The sequence below is a fragment of the Ovis canadensis genome, chromosome 7 (assembly GCF_042477335.2).
Source record: "Ovis canadensis isolate MfBH-ARS-UI-01 breed Bighorn chromosome 7, ARS-UI_OviCan_v2, whole genome shotgun sequence".
In the NCBI taxonomy this organism is placed as follows: Eukaryota; Metazoa; Chordata; class Mammalia; order Artiodactyla; family Bovidae; genus Ovis; species Ovis canadensis.
In genome coordinates this window covers 26,202,149-26,215,873 of record NC_091251.1, presented here as the reverse complement: position 1 = coordinate 26,215,873, position 13,725 = coordinate 26,202,149, and the positions used below count along the sequence as shown (strand labels likewise).

The following is a 13,725-nucleotide window of genomic DNA, read 5'->3' as shown; positions in this document are numbered from 1 at the left end:
ATCCTTCCCCTCCCTTCCCCCACCCAGAACCCTGCAGGTGCCCCACCCGCCCCCCACTGCTAGGAATGTTGGCAGCCGCCCTCCTCCACAGAGAATTGCCTTTGGCCAAAGAGGAGCCACCTCACCTGGGAGGCCACCCCCACCTGCCCCTCTGATGTCAGACTACAGACTCAGGGGTAGAGAGACTGGCCCCCTTGACCGAAAGGGTTGAGGGTCACACTCTGAGGCGTAGTTCCCACTCCAGAGCTCCCTGAGGGCCAGGCTGAGGCTGGGCTCCAGCTGAGCCCACACCCTTGCTGCCCCACCCTGCTTCCTGCACTCCCTTCTCCCAAGAGCACAACCCCCTGGGGGTGTCCAAACAACCCAATCAAGGAACAACAGAAGAGCTAACTAGACAGTCCTCCAAAGAAAACATACAAGTGGCCAAAAAGCACACAAAGAGATGCTTAACATCGCTAATTATCAGAGAAAAGCAAATCAAACCTACAGTGAGGTACCACCTCACACTGGTCAGAATAGCCGTCAGCAAAAAGTCTACACACAATAGATGCTGGCAAGGGTGTGGAGAGAAGGGAGCCTCTCTGCACTCTTGGTGGGAATGTATCTTGGTGCAGCCACTATGGAAAACAGTATGCAAGTAAAAAAGCTAAAAACAGAGCTCCCAGCAATCCCACTCCTGGGCATAGATCTGAAGAAAACTCTTAATTCAAAAAGATACATGCACCCCAGTGTTCATACCAGCACTATTTACAATAGCCCAGACATGGAAGTAACCTAAATGTCTGCTGACAGATGAATGGATAAGATGTGGTGTATACACACACACACACACACACACACACACACACACACACAATGGAATATTCCTCAGCCATAAAAAGAACAAAATAATGCCACTTGCTGCAAGATGGATAAGCCTACAGTTCATCATACTATGTGCAGTAAATCAGACAGGGAAAGATATGGTATCACTCATATGTAATCTAATTTTTGAATATTGATACAAATGAACTTATTTACAAAACAGAAACAGACTTAAACAGATATCAAAAACAAACATCATTACCAATGGGGAAACGCAGAGGGGAGTGATAAATCAGGAATAGGTATATAAACATATACACACTGCTATATATAGGATCAATAACCAACAAGGACTTACTGTGTAGCACAAGGAACGCTACTCAGTATTCTATGATAACCTATATAAGAAAAGGACCTAAAAAGAATGAATATAGGCATGTGCTATGCTCAGTTGCTCAGTCGTGTCTGGCTCTTTGCAGCCCCATGGACTGTATCCTGTCTGCCCGTATGTGTATAACTAAATCACATAGCTGTATACCTGAAACTAACACGACACTGTAAATGAACTATACTCCAATAAAATTAAAATTAAAAAAAGATTTGAAATGATTGCCCTAAGTAGATAAAAATATCTGTGTATTGTGGGCAATGCATTTTCCTACACCCACACAGATGTATGTATTTCCTATAGTCATTTACCATTTTTTCTAGCTATGAAAATAAAATGATGATAAATAATAAATGCTTTTTCTTAAGGATGTAAAAATAAAATAAATAAGCTGTGTGTGTCCAAATCTCCATCTCAGGCTCTGCTTTTAGGGAGCCCAACCTCGGTACCCCGTTTTCCCTTTCAGTACCTGGTGCTTGCGTGCTATTGTCTCAAAAGCAGACTCGGAAACAGGCCCTCAAAGCACAGTGTGCAGGGGGCGATACCCCTGTTATGACTAAAGTGCTGGGGGTGGGGGCTCAGAGACAGCAGATAAACACGCCTCAGGGAATCAGGGAGGGCTTCTCAGGAAGGGGTGGGTGAGCTGGGAAGGGTGTTCTCGGCAGAGGGAACAGTACGCCCTTGGATTTCCAAAGCACTTTCAAGTATCCCATCACAGCAAATAGAACCAGGCAGGTAGAGTGGGAAGAGCTTGCTTTAGAAGCCCCCAGAACCACCACCAGGGTCAAGGGTGGCCAGCCCTCTTCCTATAGCAAATGCTTGTTGCGGGAATGGGTGAATATATGTAAACAAGTGAGCAAAATCATTGAGACTGTTTCTCCTGTAGCAGCATTTTATCTACATGCCATTTCCCACGCGGTGCCAGCTCCCTCCCTAGACCAGAAATTCCTTTATAACAGGGACTGGGCTTAGGTATCGGGGTGTCACCGCAAGGCCTAGTTCTGCTCTTTGTACAGAACTGATGCTCAGGAAATACTTGTTCCATGGCTCTGAACCATCGCCTTGACAGGAGAAGGGGGTGTTTAGATGAATCAAGACCTTCATTCATTCACCAAACAACTTTGTGATGAGACTGTAAAATCAGTGACCAAGAACAAGGAAGAGAGGAAAGTGCTGTGCACCTACTGTGTGCCAGAATTATACTAGGTGCTTTCCTGTGCTGCCCCTTAAACCTCATGATAGGGACTTCCCTGGTGGTCCAGTGGTTAAGAATCCGCCTTCCAATGCAGGGGACTGGGGTTCGATCCCTGATCTGGGACCTAAGATCCACACGCTGAGGGGCAACTAAGCCTGTGCATCCTACCTAGAAAGCCCACATGCCGCAATGAAGATCCAGCACAGCCAAAATAAATAAATTTTAAAAATAAATAAACCTCATAATAACCTGAGATGAGTATTATTACTGCCATTTTACAGATGATGAAACTCCAAAGGGAGGGGATGTGCAATGGACACGTAGGTGTATCTAGGTCCATCCTCTCTCCCTTCCTTCTACCCTAGGGGAGGATATTTTAAAATCAAAGTTACAGAGGCCTGGAATAGGTTAACCAGATCTCTCTGGAGGCAGAAAATCTGGAAGTCCTCCAGGGATCCCTTTCAGCAGAGAATCCTCTGATTCACACTGTCCAGGCCCGAGCAGCCCTGGTGGGCAGGAGATTGCCCTCCCAGGCCGAGGCCAGCTCTCCTGAGGCCCATCCACAACCACGCCTCTAACAGACAGAGCCACGCTTCCAGGGATTGGAGGATCCAGAACCTACTTTAGGGTTAATGTGCTGAAGGAGGGGGAAAAAAAAGGTATAAATGCTGTTGAAAAACCGAGCTGAGGAACTCCTGGGAAACTCGAGCCGTTCAAGTCTTAGTCAAAAGTGCTGGCTGAGAAATTGTTGGCCCTTGCCAAGCCCAGCGAATGGAAGCTTGCACATTCCCGGGGCTGCGTGTTTCAAATACTTTCCGTGGTTTCACCAGTGGAGGGCCAGGAGAGAAGAATCTGTCATTACCAACTTGGGTCTGCAAAACAGCTTGGCTGGGCGGCAGGGAGCTGTGAAATCGCAGGAGGCGGGAAACCTGACTCAGAGCTTCAGGGATGCGAGAATGTGCAGTTGGGAGGGGGCAACCTGACCCCTGACCTCAGACTTGCAGTTGGGCAAGGGTTGGGGGTTGGGGGAGGCTTGAAATGTGATCCTTGGGCTCATTGATAGTCCTACTCATGATGGTCCAGACTGCTGTTGAGCCCCTACTAGGTGCCACACATCCTGCTGAACATCTAATACAATGAGCTTAGTATGTTAGCATGCTGGCATCCCATGACTATTTTTCAAACTGGGAACTGAGAGTCATAAAGACATAAGCATCACCCCGTTCTACACAAATGACCCAAACTTCAGCTCATCCTTTGTGTACAAAAGACCTACCACGTGCAGAGACAGGGATGCAAAGACGGAGAGGAGGTCTTTTTCTGAGAGGGGCTTTTTCAGAGACAGGCTCCAAAGTTTCATAGATTTAAACCAATCGATGTTTTTCAAGGTATTGCTGTATCTGCCACCAAAGTTTTCTTATTAAACCATGTGAAGGAGGAGGGGCAAGGATGAGTGACAGCTGACCACAGGGAGGTGGCAGAGGGGAGGGACGTGTGGCAGAAAGCCCCCTCGGTCCAGCCTAACTCACAGTGGGATCCAGGAGGTCACTTCAGTCCCTTTAGGTCTTGGTTTCTGAAGAACACGCTGTCCACACGTGGACAACTTCCTTTAGGAGTGTTGTCCTGCTGTGCACCACGGCCATCAAGCCAGTGGCTTCTTATTGCAGCCTCTGCCACTGTCTGCCTGAAGGCCGCCTCTGGCTGCAGAAGGATGTAGCACCCACAGGTGGGGCAGGTCAGAGGTGCCAGGAGTGCAGGAGCAGCCTCTACAAGAAACAGGACTGGGGGATAAAGAGCCCACTTCCCATCCCCTTCACCAGGACAGCTCTGCAGGTGCGCGTTACCGGAGCCCTGGTTACCCACAGGATCCTCTGCTCATCAAGCACCCCGTGTTCCCTCCTTTCCTTCCCCCTCTTATGACCCCACTGGTGCTTCCTGAGGTCACCTCCCAAATAACCTGTGTGCGTGTGTGCTCAGTCGTGCCCAGCTCTGTGCGACCCATGGACTGCAGCCCACCAGGCCCCTCTGTCCACAGGATTCTCCAGGCGTGGATACTGCAGTGGGTTGCCATGCCCTCCTCCCTTTACCTGCACTCAAATCCCATTTGGTGCTCCACTTCTTGGGGGAAGCCAAACTGAACACTTTTCCTTGTCTGAAAGGAGGAATCCAGGCCAGAAGGGGCTTCGGCCATTATTCGTGACAACCCCATTATTGCATAGAAGGAGGGATCGAGGCCCAAGAAGGGGAGCCGCTGTCTCCCTAGCGATGACCTTACCGCTTCGTCCCCAGGTCTCAGGAGAGCAGCCGTGACACATGCCACTGGCCCCGCCTCTAGCCAGGAGCAAGGCCCAGGAGGTCAGGCCTGGGGCCCAGGGGCACCAAGGTGGGGAGCCCCTGGGTGATGAGTTCCCTGGTGACCGTGGCCCTAAGTGGCCCCTTGGGAAGCGCTGAGCACAGGGGTCCTGCAGAACTACAGAAGCGAGTACGAGCCACAGCCTGAGGGCCTTGGCCCCTCCCTCGGCACCTTGACCAGGTGGCCTGCCCATTGCCCCAGGCCTCTCTCCTCCACTCTGCATCACACGCGGAGGTGAAACCACACGAGAGGCCCTCAGTTCCCCTGCCTCGAGCCCCCTACACGTGCCACCCCCTCTAGCCAGACGGTGCTTCCCTCCCTCCCCCGCAGCCAACTCCTCCTCCACCTTCAAAGAGCTCAGGCTTCTCCAGGCTGCTTCTTCCTCGACATCCGCCATGCTCTCCCACCAGGAGTCACCCCCTCCACGGAGGCCTGGGACACTCTCCAGTACTGCACCTTCTCCAGAGCATTGTCCCTGGGGAACCACTATGACAAGTCTGTACGCTGTCTTCCCCATAGCCCTCTGAGGGCCAGACTTGGGCTTCCGTACCTTTTAAAAAAATTTATTGGGCTGCCCTGGGTCTTAGTTGCAATGTGCAGGCTAAGTTCCCTGACCAGGGATCAAACCCAGGCCCCCTACATTGGGAGCGTGGAGTCTCAACTACTGGGCCACCAGCAAAGTCCCCTCGTGTACCTTTTTTTGTCCTCAGATGCTGGCTTTTATGGTTCCAGAGTGTTTGCTGAGTGACAAGTGTAGGAAAATCATCTGAAACAGGTAGAAACCCCAGAACCATTGTCCTTCCCCATCTTTGACGTCTCTTTTTTCTCGGTTGGCCATAGACACATTGGAGCCAAAGAGAAGCTCTTATACAGCAGGGAGAAGGTTGCTGGGGGTGGGGGGGTTGGTGAGAGAGGCCAGTCAGGCCCGGTGGGAGGAGGAGGGAGCAGGAGGGGCTGGGCAGGCAGTGGGTCCTGGGCTTAACTTGCAGGGAGCCTGATGGAGAGACCAAGACCAGGAGTCTGGGGCCCCACACCAGAAACTCAGAGAGCCAATTCTGCCACATCACACAGCTCCACGGGCCTCTGTTCACTGTCAAGAGGTGTTCAAGAGAGTGGCCCTGTGATAGGTGCCTTCCTGGGACAATTTTCTAGAAGTGCAGTGGTTTTAAAAGCTTTTCTAGCTGTGGAATCCAAACAAAATCCCATCGAGATGTCCAACATGTAAATATTGTCCCAGTTGAACTGGGGGACACGTGGATAGAGTTGCCAGTCCTCCCAGCGACCCCTTATCCTGAGGCAAACCATTCTGAGAGTCCCCCAGGGCTCCACAGAGTTGTTTTGAAACCACTGGCCAAGTTGCAGGAGCTGGATTCTGTCTGAGGACCCAGATTCTCATCCCACTCTGCTATTTCAGGCTGTGTGACTCTGGACAAGTTACCTCACCTCTCTGGGCATAGGTTTCTTCATCCCCGCAATGGAGAGGATAGCATCTGCCTCACAGGGTTGCTGAGAGGCTCAAAGGATGATAACCAGGGAAGTTTTGCACCTTATTGTGGTCACACATAAAATTTGTTGTCAGGAGGCCCAGAAGGATATGAGAAATTTTGTGTCATCTTGAAAGAGGAGCTCTGAGAGGGGCTAGGTCCTGGCTGCAGAACAGACACATGGCTAGGAGACTTTAGTTGCCTTTCTTTCTGGGGTTTCAGGCCCTATGTGCTCACAAGGCATCCCTTCGCCGCAGACCTCATTACCTAGCCAGCGGGGGCTCTTGCACCGTCATTGTTTCTCTTCCCTGGGTGTGGAGCTGAGACACGTGAGCATGGAAAATTCTTCCCCTCACTGCTCCACTAGTCAAACCCCAGCAAACCTCAGTCCCAGCCCGGGACGGTGGACCCCTAAAGGGAAATGGAGGCAGAGTGTTCTGGCTCCAGGAATCAGCTGATGGAACCTTGTTAATTACTATGTAAATTACTTTAATAGCCTGGATCCCCTTCAGACAATTGTTTGGGGGCTTAAGGCCCTGGACTGGGAAGATGGGGTCTCCGCTGAGGGGAAGGAGCAGCCTTTCCTTGGCCCAAGACCCTCTTGTAAGGTTTCCCACAGGGCAGGAACAGATGCACAGACGGGGAACTGGAGGAAAAGATGGGTTCACATCTGGACGGTGGGATCCTAAACGTGACACTGAGATGGAGGAACCAACGCCATCCTTGAAGGCAGGAACTGAAAAGGGCCTCAGATGGTCTCTAGTGTACCCTCACCCCCTAATTGCATCCAGGAGAAACAGAAGCCCAGAACAGGTGAGTGACTTGTCCAAAGCCACACAGCAAGGCCACTGGACAAGCAAGCACTAATCTCCCATCTCCAGCTCATGGAAGCATGCTCAGTCATTCAGTCGCGTCCGACTGCGACGCTGTGGATGGTAGCCCGCCAGGCTCCTCTATCCATGGGATTTCCCAGCCAAGAACACTGGAGTGGGTTGCCATTTCCTCCTCCAGGGGCTCTTCCTGACCCAGGGATCAGACCCGCATCTCCTGCATCTTCTGAATTGGCAGGCAGATTCTTTACCACTGTGCCACCTGGGAAGTCCAATATTTTTATTTATTTATTTGACTGCACCAGATCTTAGTTGCAACATATGTGATCTAGTTCCCTGACCAGGGATTGAACCCCAGATCCCTGTATTGGAAGAACAGAGTCTTAGACACTGGACCACCAGGAAAGTCCCCGTCTACCCCAGTGTTTCTCAAACAGGCACCTATGGGATGAGCTGGACCCAGAGGTCCTGTCTAAAACATCCTATAGTGAGACTTTTCCAGGGTACTAGAAAATAATTCAAAGGTAGGCATTTTCCTACTGCCACAATTTTAACAAATAGCTAATAAGAGCCTGCTGGTGGCACAGAGAGCTCAGATCAGCGCTCTGTGGTGACCTGGATGGGTGGGATGGGGTGGTGGGAGGGAAGTCCAAGACGCAGGAGTGTATGTATACATATGGTCGATTCACTTCAATATACAGCAGAAACTGACACAGCAGTGTAAGGCAACTATACTGATTAAAAAAGAGAGAAACAGTTTCTTGATTTTAAGTTCAATGTCTCTTTTAAAAAAGATATACTATCCTACAGACATGATATATACTTATATATTCTTCCACACATGTGCTTTGGTATTATGGAATTGAGCATGTCAAATTGTCGTAGTGTTCTATGAAGGATACCACGACCTTTATGATCCTCTAACCTGAGGGAAAACCTCAGTGCGGAAGCAATATTTTTATCTAAGTTTTCCAGACTCAGGAAGAGAGGCAGAGAGATGCTAACAGACTTGCCTTAAGACTTCTGACTGGTCTCTGCTCTTTCCGCCACTCCACTTACTAGAAGTATGTGTAAACAAAGAGTGAACAGGGTCTGGGAAAGGAGTGGGGAATCGTGAGGATAATAATACTGCGGGGCTGGAGCCAGGATGCTGAGCTCATAAAGAAGGCGTGTGAGTATTTAACAGGCTTCTCCTGGCTGCTCGGGGCACAGGCTTCTCTCTGCAGCACAGGCTGAGTTTCAGCAGGTCTGCTGGCAAGATGAGGGTGGGCCTGTGCTTTTACTGTAACTTTGAAACTTTGATTAATCTCTCCATCCAAAACTTTATTCTCTTTCTTTTCCTACCCCTTCAGGATTGAAGAATATCAAAGAGAAGAGGGCCCTGAAACCTGAGCAGCATCCTTCAGGGCCCTCCTGGGTTCAAAAGCCCCCTCCATGTCCCATTTCTTGTTTGTAGAATTAGGCTTTAGTCTCCTAGGCCTCCCTGAGTTCCAAAGAGCAGACTCAAGGAGTTACCTAAAGGACAACAGAATCACAGGCCCCCTAGTTCCTCCTGAAGGGACATAGATAACAATCGGATGCATATCTGTGTCCTATAGAAATGAAGACCCCCACCCAGGTGGAGAATGGTAACTTCATGCTGACCACAAGCCCTGGACCCTAGACTGGTTAGAACCAGCAGGCTGTGATTCCCGTAACCTCACTCCCAACGAATCAGAAGAAGGCCCACGTGCTGATCATGCATCCTAAGACCCCCACCCCTCACACCATCCTTAAAAACCCTAGCCTGAAAGCCATGGAGGAGTTTGGGTCTTCAGAGCGTGAGCTGCCCATTCTCCGGGCTTGGCGCCCTGCAGATAAACCACTTCGCTGTAAGCACCTGCTGTCAGAGTTCAGCTTTCCGCACCTCAGGCACACGAGCCCTTGCTCAGTAACAACATGGCAGCTCTGTGGTCACTAACTGTGACCTCGGCAGGGGGCATCACCTGTCTGAGTCTTGGTCCTTCATCTGAAAAATGAGGACAAGGATACTTACCTCACAGGACGGCTGAAAGAATGAAATGAGATGGTGCTAAGCACTTGGTACACAAAGCGATCACTCACCTTCTCCCTCTTTCCATCTAAGATACAGATATAAATATTTTTGGTGGCTCTGACGGTAAAGAATCTGCATGGGTCAGGAAGATCCCCTGGAGAAGAGAATGGCAACCCACTGCAGAGTTCTTGCCTGGGAAATCCCATGAACAGAGGAGCCTGGCGGGCTACAGCCCATGGGGTTGCAAAGAGTAGGACATGACTGAGCTATTAACAATTTTAAATTAGGGTCAGGTGTGCCACCTTGGGGTGTGTCACTGTTCTTGCAGGAGACCAGCACAGCTCCCCCAGGCCGAGTGCCATCCTTGCACAGCCACTAGAGACCCTCAGCGCCCAGGAAGGCTCTCCCAGAGCCTCCCTCTCGTGTACTGCAGCCCCAGCTCCTCTGCCAGCTCCAGTCCTCCCCTCGGTGCTTTCGCCTCCCCACTCCCATTCGGGAAGCCTTCTGTTGCCTCCAGAGCCAGCTGTCCTTGTCCTCATCGCCTCTGAGAGGACACAGAGGGCCCTCCTCCCCCTCTCCACAGCCTCAGACGGCTGCTTCAGCACCACCTCAGCCAGGCTCTGTGTACTCCAGGAATCTACTGGAAGGAACAGCGGGGCTGTCTTAACCTTGCGCTCTGCCCCTTGAAATGAGACATCACTGTTTCCACCACAAACACGGGAGGGGAGAGGTAGCAGGGACTGTTAATGTTTGTGATCCAGATAAAGCCACAGATATGATATTCTGTACAGACGGCGCCAGGCTCCCTTTCGGGTATCTGATGGGCTGTGTCCCCTACTATGACTGCCATCTCCTCCTCCCTTGCTCACCTCAGAGGACATTTCTATGGAGAAACCCCTTCCCACCCCACCCCTGGTCAAGCATGGCTCCAAGTCCCTCACTCCAGCACTTCCAGAAGGGCAGCTGCTTCTTCCTCACCTCCTATCTCTGCACTGGGTTGCACTGTGAGAAGGGAGGAGCCCCGTCTCATTCACCAGGCATTGGCCTGGTTTTGGCTACAGGTCAGTCAGTCAGTTCAGTTGCTCAGTCGTGTCTGACTCTGCAACCCCATGGACCGCAGCATGCCAGGCCTCCCGGTCCATCACCAACTCCCAGAGCTTAATCAAACTCATGTCCATCGAGTCGGTGATGCCATCCAACCATCTCATCCTCTGTCATCCCCTTCTCCTCCTGCCTTCAATCTTTCCCAGCATCAGGATCTTTTCAAATAAGTTAGTTCTTAGCATCAGGTGGCCAAAGTATTGGAGTTTTAGCTTCAGCATCAGTCCTTCCAATGGATATTCAGGACTGATTTCCTTTAGGATGGACTGCTTGGATCTCCTTGCAGTCCAAGGGACTCTCAAGAGTCTTCTCCAACACCACAGTTCGAAAGTATTAATTCTTCGGCGCTCAGCTTTCTTTATAGTCCAACTGTCACATCCATACATGACCACTGGAAAAGCCATAGCTTTGACTAGACGCTACAGGTAACAGAATCCAACTAAAGCTACTTAATCAGGAAACAGAATCTGCTGGGAGGCCATGAACACAGTTTAAGAGGAGCCCACGGAGCTGCAGCTGCCTTAGGAAGGGCTGCAAGCAGACACGGCTCCCCCAGTGGGCTACCCCTCCATCTTTCAGCCCTTCTTCCTTCTCCTCTCTCTGTAGGATTTTATAACGAAAGTTTATTCTCACCCCCCCCCCAACAAGAGAGATCTACTATTTCCAAAGTGAGAAATTGACACTCCACTGTGCACAGTTTAAAAGTAAGTGGTCAAGTGGATAGGAATCTGCCTGCCAATGCAGGGAACACGGGTTCAGTCCGTGGTCTGAGAAAATCCCACATGCCTTGGAGCAACTAGCCTGTGTGCCACAACTACTGAGCCCGTGGGCCTAGAGCCTGTGCTCTGCGAAAAAAGAAGCCACTGCAATGAGAAGCCGGTGCACTGCAACCAGAGGAATCTCAAGCAAAGGAGCAATGAAGACCCAGCATAGCCAGAAACAAACAAATAGTTCTTTAAGGCAATAGTTTTAAAAAGGTGGTCAAAACCTGCTAAGATAACCACAGGTCCTCCCATTAAGTCCTTCCCCACGCAGAGGTTATAAAAGTGTGGGAGTCCTTGCCACCATAATGGGAAATGCTAACAGTTGCCACTGATGGCGCACTTATCATGGGCCAGACCGCCATGCTTAACACTGTATGTGGATGATCCCCTTCAACCCTGGTAACAGACATCTGTGCACGCATGGGAGCTAAGTAGCCACAGTCGTGTCCGACTCTTTGCAACCCCATGGACTGTAGCCCACCAGGCTCCTCTGTCCATGGGATTCTCCAGGCAAGAATACTGGAGTGGGTTACCATTTCCTGCTCCAGGGGATCTTCCCGACCAGGGATCAAACCGGAGTTCCTTATGTCTCCTACATTAGCAGGTAGGTTCTTTACCACTAGCGCCCCCTGGGAAGCCCCACCAGATATCTGAGAGAGGCTGTACTTTTATGTCCATTTTACAGATGAGAAAATTGAGGCTTGGGACGATCCATAACTCCCTGGTGAGTTTCAGGCTCTGAAGCCCTGAGATGTGTCATGTCAGCCTGTGGGTGTGGCGCACAGTATTTCTTTGTGTGTTGTACACTTAGAATCTATCCATCTGCCAGTGCTGACAGGTGTGCACATACCTATGTGCCCTCAGGGGTGCTATGCACACACGCACACGTGCAGTGCACACCTGCAGTGGAGACTTTGGAGGGCAGCACGCCCACTGGGTTTGGCTGGTTCGCACCCCAAGGAGTGCTGGTGAAACTTCACTCACCTGCCACTCTTTGGTGACCATTTTTCTTAATGAAAAATTCAGCAAACACGAATGATTGTCAAGCTCCGGGGAGGTCTGCATGCTTGGCGGCTTTAGCAGATGAAGCCCCAGGGAGACAAGCAGGCCCACGGCACTCACTGATCCCACCCTCGTCAGGGGGCTCCTGGAAGCCACCATTCAGGGAAAAATATGAGGCTTCGAAAGACACAGGAGACCTCAGCAGCTGCCTTCCCTCGGCCTTTTCCTCCCACTAAGCAGGCTGCCTGACCCTTGTCTCCAGCCCCCCTCCTCCATGCTACCGCCAGAACTACCTTCAGAAAATGCATTTCCTCCCCATCCTGGGCCCACTCCACAAACCTCCATAGTTCCCTATCACCCTGAACATAAAACTCATCTGCAGACCAGCTTTCCTCCACCACCTGGCCTCAGCCAGCTTTTCCAGAAAACCCTTCCAGGCAGGTGCCATGGCCAGTACCAGGTTGAGGGGCGAGATGTCCAGAGCACAAAATTTATGGAGGCCCTCACTCTTGGGGTGCAGCCCATCCCTCTTGCTGGCTATCCTCGGCCACCCCAGCACAGAAGCAGGCACACCCATGGGCTGCTCAGGCTGGACTCAGGTATGACAGAAAAACCAACAACGCCTTGCAGTGCCAGCTCAGTGCAGGGCTTCCCTGGGCATCCTGTCACCTGGCCTCTGAGAAGCCCCACTGTGAAAGCAGGTACCTCCCTGCCCTGAGTCTGAGGCGCTAAAGCCACAGGGCCAGCACACAACAAACCACAAGCTTTAAGATTCCCTGGGTTGAGGACCCACCACGGGGAAGCTGCTGGAGGCCTGTCACCTTGTAAACACTCGCGATGATCCTGGGAAGGTGGTGCTGCCCTCCATCCTGTTTGTTCTTGGATCACGGATTTGCCAAAGCACCTGCTCAATGAAATGTACTTTGCAGTGTGGAGAAAAGGGACCGCACCTGCACTGTTGGTGGGAATGTAAACTGATACAGCTACAGTGGAAGACGGTATGGAGATTCCTTAAAAAACTAGGAATAAAAGCACCATATGACCCAGCAACCGCACTGCTAGGCATATACGCTGAGGAAACCAACATTGAAAAGACACATGTATCCCATTGTTCACTGCAGCACTATTTACAAATAGCTAGAACATGGAAGCAACCTAGATGTCCACCGACAGATGAATGCATAGAGAAGTTGTGGTACATAAACGCAGTGGAATATTACGTAGTCATAAAAAGGAACACATTTGAGTCAGTTCTAACGAGGTGGATGAACCTAGAGCCTATTATACAGAGTGAAGTAAGTCAGAAAGAGAAAGATAAATATCGTATACTAGTGCACATATATGGTACTGAAGAATTTATTTGCAGGGCAGCAGTGGAGAAACAGACAGAGAGAATAGACTGATGGGCATGGGGAGAGGGGAGGAGACGGTGAGATGTATGGAGAGAGTAACATGGAAGCTTACACTACCATACGTAAAATAGATAGCCAACGGGAATTTGCTGTATGGCTCAGGAAACTCAATCAGGGACTCTGTATCAATCTAGAGGGGTGGGATGGGGAGGGAAATGCAAGGGAAGTTCCAAAGGGAGGGGATATATGTATACCTATGGCTGATTCACATTGAGGTTTGACAGAAAAAAAACACAAAATTATATAAGCAATTATCCCTCAATTAAAAAATAAAAATAAATATTTACAAAATAAAAGAGGGAGAACAAAAGAAATGTATAACCCCCATCAATGCTTACCATGCCTTCAGGGTCGCTG

The 13,725-nt window shown here is 50.5% G+C and overlaps 1 long non-coding RNA gene across 1 annotated transcript in view; it reads right to left on the bottom strand.

Annotated features, from left to right (window-relative positions):
- The window catches only part of LOC138443321 (uncharacterized), a 36,833-nt gene extending 23,108 nt beyond the window's left edge, over positions 1 to 13,725 (bottom strand). The window contains exon 1 of the long non-coding RNA XR_011258068.1: positions 13,707 to 13,725. This is a non-coding gene — a long non-coding RNA (uncharacterized lncRNA). The remainder of the gene's footprint in view (positions 1 to 13,706) is intronic.